We start from the raw sequence: 8,181 nt of genomic DNA, 5'->3' as shown, positions 1-8,181 counted from the left end.
AGGCAACAACTTTGTCTGCTGAAGTAAACCTTTGGATTTTTTGTAACAGTTTGATTGTATCTCATCAGACTTGAACCCAGTGATGCTAATCGAATCTTGTGTGACCTAACACAGCTGCTTACCCTAGAAATCACTAGAGAAGAACTCCTGGGAAAATAAGTCTTGCTTACAGATCTGCGTGGTCTGTGGTAAGTTTAGCAATGAGGAGCCTTCCCAGGCTAGGAAAACAAATATACGTACAGTGTCAATATTCATGTTATTAAATCAGCAACAGCAGAAGATGTATCTTGAAGGGCTATGTGGTGTAGCTTTCATCTGAAGTACCTTCAGTAATGTTACTTATAATAAGCAATTTCTGAAATTTATTGCAGCCTTGAACACGACATTTAGTATAATAGACTTTACAGGTGTAAATTATTGTAGCATGTATCATCAGCACATCAGTAATGACCATTATCAATTAGGTACAAACAACTGTTTCCAGCATTACTTACAAAGAGCGATTTTAAACTGTCCCTTTAAAAAGCTTTAGTAAAGACTAGGGTTTTTATCCTCAGGTAAAAATCCATCTATTTTCAGGTGCAATCTGACCTGTTAATGAACCTTAGTTAAACTATAGCCACAGGCACTGATACAAATAGCTTTTTCCATTCTTAACATAAATACAGTTTCATAAATCAAAGCTACCATGCATTTCTGATTATTCTTAAGAGAAAAGATTATTCAAATATATTCTTTGCCTAATTTCTGTCATTCGCTCTGTCATACACTAAGTTTTCATCACTCACTGCAGTAATTCCAGACTACTTCTCTCATACAGACTACAGTTTTCAAAGGCAGTTCAAACTTTGTGAGAACGTAAACTTTTCCCTTCCATTAATTCTTGACACAACCAGGGGTTCAGTTACTTACAGCATGGGACCCACTTTGGGAAACGTGGTCTGTGGGAGCTGATGGGGGGATCTGTCAGAGAAGGGGAAGAGCATCTTCAGTCATAGACTTGCCAAACTGGTGAAGAGGAATTTAAAGTTACCGGGGTAGGGGAATCTCTATTCATCCCACTCCCTACTAGTTTGATGCCAGTGCTAGCAAGAGGTATCCAGAGCCTGGAGAGGGATCACTTGGTGGGTAAGGAATTGGCTGGATGGTTGCCTCCAGACGGTAGTGGTCACCAGCTCAAGAAATGTCCAAGTGGAGACCAGTGATGAGTGATATTCCTCAGGGACTGGTATTGGGCCTGACAATGTTTAGCATCTTTATTAAGTGACATGGACAGAGAGATCAAGTGCACCCTCGGCAAGTTTGCTGATGACACCAAGCTGTGTGGTGCAGTTACCACGCTAGAGAAAAAGGGATGCCATCCGGAGGGACCTGGGCACACTTGCGAGGTGGGTCTGTGCAAACCTCATGAAGTTCTACAAGGTTAAGTGCAAGGTCCTGCATGTGGGTCAGGGCAATTCCAAGCACAAATACTGGCTGGGTGAAGAATGCATTGAGAGTAGCTCTGAGGAGAAGGACTTGGTGATGTTGGTTGACAAAAAGCTCAACATGAGCCAGAAGCATGCACTTACAGCCCAGAAACCCAACTGTATGCCAGGCTGCATCAACAGAAGTGTGGCCAGCAGGTCAAGGGAGGTGATTCTGCCCCTGTGCTCTTGCTCTGGTGAGAAGCCCCCCTGCAGTCCTGTATCCAGCTCTGGGGCCCCCAACACAAGAGGGATATGGAGCTGTTAGAGCAAGTCCAGAGGAGGCCACAGATGATCACAGGGCTAGAGCACCTCTGCTGTGGAGATAGGCTGAGAGAGCTGGGCTTGTTCAGGCTGGAGAAGGGAAGTCTCCAGGGAGACCTTATAGTAGCTTTTCAGTACCTAAAGGGGGTCTACAAGAAACCTGGAAAGTGACTTTTTACAAGGCCATGTAGTGATAGGATAAGGAAAGAGGAGAGATTTAGATTAGGTGTTAGGAAGAAGTACTTTACTGTGAGGGTGGTGAGACACTGGCACAGGTTGCCCAGAGAAGCTGTGGTTGTCCCATCCCTGGCAGTGTTCAAGGTCAGGTTGGATGGGGCTTTGAGCAACCTGGTCTGGTGGGAAGCCCATGGCACGCTCCTTTCCAACCCAAGTCATTCTATGATTCTAATTAACAGCTTTTATCATTGTACACACACTAAAAGAAACCCACAACAAATTGCTGCTGTGCATGTGTGTCTCTGTGCCAGAGACAGCCTGCCCACGAGAAGAAAGATGTGTGTGGGCAGAGGGAGTCAGCCCTCTGAGGGATGGAGCCAGCTGAAGCTCTTGCAACAGAAAGAGAAGTGTAGCAGGCAGTGAGGGAGTTACACTTCAGGATTGTATCTTATCAAGTATGTCAGTATATCCCCAGGATGGGCTTTAATCTGGAGGGGGTGAGATAAGAAGTCTCTTCCAGCTGTAAGATTTTATTGATTGTTTTTTCAGGAGATAAAAGATGCTGATGCTCTTACAATACGTGTTTCTGGTTTGCGTAAGAAAGAAGAAATATAGCAAGAAATATTGTCTCACAAATTCACTGACCCTTTAGCATCTGAATCCACGTATAGCTCACATACGATCACCTAAAAATAGTCAAGGAGAATCAAACAAAAAAAAAACCCCACCCTATATACAGAGAGGTACATCTTGTACTTCTTTTAAAGAAATATTAGGTTTCTTTCAGGATTTCTTTCCAGATAAGGCTCTAAGCATGCTTGAATGATAGCTGTTAAATGTTAAGAAATATGGGTAATCATTAAGAGAAGAAAGGAAATACACCAATGGGGTCTCAAAGTTCTTATCTTACGCTTTTTTGCCTTCAAGAAAATAGCTAAAGATTGTCGCATGCAAACATAATAAATAACCAAACATCTTAAGCTTAATGCTTAAGGAGTCGTGTTGTCATAGTGAAGCAGGACTAGAACAGATCTCAAGAGATGCTATGCAACTTCCCCAAGACAGGATTAACAATATCAGTGTCATTTCTGACAGACATTTAGCAATGTCATCTTCAAGACTTTTACTGAGAGGTGTCATAACTTCCCTTGGCAATCTACTGCAGTGCTAATTATCCTGCTTCTCAGAAAGTTTTTCTGAAGTCTTGCCTTGGTCTTGCTTCCAGTTAAGCTCATTACCTCTCATCTTGCCACTTTTGGCCATGAAGAACAGATTGCAGTCATGGCCAGCTATCCATCAAGGACACATTCCAGTAAAAAGCAGGTTAGCAGAAGCATTTTTTCCCATAAGAATGAATGCAAGTGGAAAGGTGAGGGGGTGAAATACATGCAGGAACTTAAGGACTACAGACAGTTAAAATTCACTGGGAGAAGGATCACTGGGAGGAGAATGATCAGCAACTGGCTTTTCAGCACTGTTCTGAAAGATACCAGCTGTACCATCTACGAGACTGGAAGTTCAAAACTCTTGAATTGTAAGCATTCTTGATGTCTCTTTCTGGACAGTTGCATCTTCATCTTCCTTAGATGAATCAAGGTCCATGAACTCAATCATAGGCAAAGGCCAAAAAAATGGGTTAATGATGGTCAGTAGCAGAACTCTTCAGTGGTGGACACAGAAGTAGAAGACAGTGAGGTGTCGCTGTATTCCCTTAATGTTTGCTGAGCCCTTTTACACATACAGAAATGACCATCAAGGTTCCCCAGTATTTTCTCTCCTGCAAGCCATTCAATGCCCATTTGCTCTACTCTTTGTTGCTGTTCATGTCTACAAGTAGTGAAATGTGTTCAGAGAGATGATATGTTACTTTTTGTTTTGTGGACCAGCTTGCTTTCTGGAAGGATTAGCTGCCTGAGCTAGCAGGACAAAGGAAGGATTGAAGCTGCCTCAGCTGATAGCTTAGATTTCTCTGGAGTTATAATGCTAGTTCCCAAGCACCATCCCACTGTACTATATTTTCTAACATTTGAGGATAAGGAAGATCCTAGGTCAATATCATTAAGCTGGAATACCAAAGTTGGGCACCTGAAATTGTGTTTGAGGTCTTACATTAAATCAACTTAATTTCCCAGGGTTTTGTGCAGTCTTTTGACTCAACATAAGATAGTGATGTTTTAAGAGAGTAAATTCTGTTTAAGAGCCTAAACACAGATTCAATTTGTAAATCCAGACATAAGGCTTTGAAATAAACACACAGAAATGAAACTAAACACAAACCTTTAAGATCAGAACTATGCACATTGTATGATGTGAAACAGGGAGGCAGAGAATGGGATTTTAACTAAATCTAAGATTAACTTATCTAGTATAGTCTCAAACTATGAGTTGTTTTCATTTTGATCTAATTACCTCACTATTCTTAATAAATAGCAGAGGTTTGATTGAAAAGTGAGGGTGAACAAATGCATGGGAAATGTCTTCTGACTACAAAAGATTAAAAGGTGAAGATGGCCATGGGAAGAGGTTAATATGTGGCTGCTAGATCCTTTTGGAATGGACTTCATACTCCCATCACCCCTCTGGGGTAACAACAACAGTTTTCCATTGCTTTGGGATGGGATTTTTTTTGCTGTAGGATGGTTGTAACTTATATGGAGTCAGAGTGACCTCTCCCTGTGGGATGGCTGTGTGTGTGAGGAACACACAATCTCTTATCCCTCTGGAACAGCGTGATGGGGTCCCTCACACCGACCAAGCCCTGTACAGCGGGTAATAGTTTCCAGAGATAGCTCTGCTTTGCAATCCAACTGCAAAACAGCTGGCACCTGACAACTCTTGGGGCTACTGCCAGGGGCAGCCTGTGACTGGGAGGTCACAGGCCCCTTCTCCACAGACATCTCCTCACTGCTGTCCTCTCCCTGAAGGCTTATGGCATGGGGTGTGGGCTGCACCCAGGCAGTGATGGCAGGAGGGGGTACTGATGATGAGGCAGGTCCTCCCTTCTGGCAGGTGGTGTCATGGTGATAGGAAACCAGCTCATTGCTGAAGTTGACCCTTTCCACGGTGGATCCAGGTGTGCCACAGCAGAAGCACTGGCAGCCTAGAAGATTGCTGAAAGCCCGCCTGAAATCTGCATTGAAAGCATAGATCACTGGGTTCACTGATGAGTTGGCCCAGCCAAACCACACAAAGACATTGAAGGTGGTTTGGCCAACACAGGGTAACTGTCCTTCATGTCCTTTCTTGAGCTCAGGCTGGCAGAAAGGCAGCAGGCAATTGAGCAGGAAGAAGGGCAGCCAGCAGCAAACGAAGACTCCCATTATGATCGAGACAGTCTGCAGCACCTTGGTCTCCTTGCGCAGGGAACTCCGCAGAGAGGAGGTGGGCTCCTTGCCGTGAGCTGGCCACTGCCCTCCTGCTCGCTCGAGGGTAGAGATACGGCGGATCTGGGCCTGGGCAATGCGATAGATCCTGGTATAGGTGATGATCATGATGGCCACAGGAATGTAGAAGCTGATAAGTGAAGAGGTGATGGCATAAGTACGGTTCAGGCTGACATCACAGCGGGGTTTCCCAGGCCGCCAGGAGCCTGGATGTCTTTCCTCCTTAGCTTTATGCCAGTGTAGCTGCACTGGGATGAAGGAGATGAGGATGGAGAGAGCCCAGGCTGTGGCTATCATGGCACAGGCAAGGCCCTGTGTCATCCTGCGCTCATAGCGAAAGGGACTGGCAATGGCCCAATACCTGTCCAGGCTGATGATGCAGAGGTGGAGGATGGAGGCGGTGGAGCACATGATGTCGAAGGCCACCCAGGTGTCACAAAAGCGGCTGCCAAAGAGCCAGGAGCCATCAGCCACTTCAGTTACTGCCTTCCAGGGCATCACCAGGAGGGCCACGCAGAGGTCCGAAACAGCCAGCGACAGCACGAACCAGTTGGTGACCTTGGCACGCAGGTGTCGGAAGCGCAGCACGGCCAGGCACACCAGTGCGTTGCCCACCAGCGTGCTCAGCACCAGGGCGCCCAGGAGGCACCCGGTGAGGACCCGCAGCGCCTGCGGGCCGCCCCCTTCTGCCGCGTTACCCATCAGGGGCGCTCCTCCGGTCGCTGTTGCCGGCGCAACGCTTCCCGAGGGGCCGGCGGGACCCCTGGCAGCCGGCGCCGTCAGCAGCTGGGAGAGCGCCCGCCCGCGGGGGCATCTCCGTCCGCCGCCGCCTGCCTCAGTTCCCCCCACGAGGGCGGCTTACTGCCCCGGCGCTACTCACCGCACCGGTGCGGGGCCTCCCGCCCTCGCCTCGCAGTGGCTCCTTCCGAGGAAGGGACCGTCCCGCTGGGGCGGGAGGGGGGTGGCGGCGTGCTCGGGATCCCGCGGCTCTCTGCCCGCAGTGCCGGGATGGACGAGCAGCAACTTTCTTCGTGCCGCACGCCCGGAGGGAGCAGAGAAGCGAGCCGGCGTTCTGATGGAGCTGGCTGCCAGGGGAGAATGGCGTGGAAAGGCTCGAGCGACCTTCGTAATGGCACGGAGGGAGACTTCCCCGCAGCATCACCCTGGGAAGAGCCTTTTTCCTTCTTCAGTGTGTACTTGCCGAAGTGTTAGGGACGAGGATCTGGCGCTTCCCAAGCATCTCCTTCTTTTGGAGACCACGATCGTATTTCAGGTTTCTTAGAGCAGGATAGCACTTTCCGTCTGCTTACACTGAGAATGATACCAAATCTGGGTATTAGAAGCCGTGTTTTTCACCGAAACAGTATTTTGCTATTCATGTTTTTGTTTTGAATTGAAACCAAAACAGTAGAAACCTAACACATCTCTAGTTCTGCATTTTGGCAGAAGGTTGTTCATGCATTTCCTCAGACACAAGCACTCAAAACCCGCCTCTTTATTTTCAGCTAGAGGTGTTTCCGGATGTATTTCAACAGTCTTCTATTTGCTGTTATAATAACATGCATGTTGTCATAAATGTCTTGCATATATTTGCAACCTACTCTCAAAAAAGTATCCTAATGCAAATAGGGCATAAGCCTTTATTTTGGAAGAATTTATCCAGTAATCCTGTCATGAGAAAAAAGATTGGGATGTGAATAGAAAATATCAGCTCATATCATTAATTAAGACACCAAACAGGTACTTGGTTTTAGATGAGGTATTTAATATTTTCTTTTTGCCTCCTAATTAGAACTACTGTTACAATATTCTTGGTAATTAGAACAGAGACTGAAAATCTTTAAAACAAATTTGAACAGCAGAGCCAGCAGCTCAGCTTGTAAAACTCAGCATATTTACAGAAAAACTAGCTGGGTTGTACACGTTCGTAACAGATTGTTAACATTTGGTCATGTTTTTTAAGATTCTAGTTGCTTTGTGCCTTGGAGACCACAGTCTTCATAATGCAGCCCACTGTGTTATTCCTGCAGTGACACTGAAAATTGGAATATGTTTCTTGTTCATGTGTTTGTCTGTAAGACTAACAACTCAAACAATTCATCTAGAATCTTCTCTAAGATAAAATATGTACTTTGTTAAAACAGTAGTAGCTGACCAAATAGCATAGGCTGTAAGTTAACAGCCAACTCCACACCTTGACTTATTTAGAATCGTTTGTAGTTCCACATACATGAATTTTGCCAACATCTGCAAACCAGAGTAGGTCTCTGATCGCCATTCCAATATTAAGGACTAAATCTTAATTTGCAAGGATTATTTACACACTTGCTAATTTGACTCAATAAATTTACTTTCATTCAATAATTGATCAAATATCCCTGAAGAGCAGAATATAGTTGTGAAGAATTGTAAGGGACAGCAGATGGAATTAAGGCAATATAGCACTGAGGAGGAAAGAGCAATGCTTTTGCATATTCAGCAGATAGTAGTGCTTCAGGGCTCTGCAGTGGAAGGTAGCTAGTATTATTCTTATAAAAACAACTGTTTTCAGTGTCTCTGTGTACCTCCAGTTCCCAGGATCTCATTATACTCTATAAATATCTCTAGCTCCTTTTTAGCATGCATTATAAAGGGGAGTGTATGTGATTGTGCTGGTTTGTGTGCATATTTTTTAGGCAAGTGCCCTACCTCAAATTTTTGTGTCTGTTGGCTGAACTAAAATCTGTCTGAGAGGCAGATATCTTAAAAAATTAATTTCCTACAGTTGTAATCAAAGTAGGCATCTGGGTAGAAGTCAGAAGCCCTACTCATATCCTCACTGACAGGAAGGTTGCAGTGCACACTCAATCCTTATTAAACACATCACAATACACATTGTGAATGCTCTTCTC

General features: G+C 45.3%; 1 pseudogene across 1 annotated transcript; it reads right to left on the bottom strand.

The window, feature by feature from the left end:
• Nucleotides 1–4,618: 4,618 nt before the first annotated feature.
• LOC308223120 (D(1) dopamine receptor pseudogene) lies at nucleotides 4,619–5,992 on the bottom strand (annotated as a pseudogene). The gene has a single exon. The product of its transcript is annotated as a D(1) dopamine receptor pseudogene (transcript).
• Between the last annotated feature and the right edge of the window lie 2,189 nt (nucleotides 5,993–8,181).

The sequence above is a fragment of the Psittacula echo genome (genome assembly GCF_963264785.1).
Source record: "Psittacula echo genome assembly, chromosome: 6".
Classification (NCBI taxonomy): Eukaryota; Metazoa; Chordata; class Aves; order Psittaciformes; family Psittacidae; genus Psittacula; species Psittacula echo.
The sequence above is the reverse complement of the archived record's forward strand: the minus strand, read 5'-3'. Positions and strand labels throughout refer to the sequence as shown.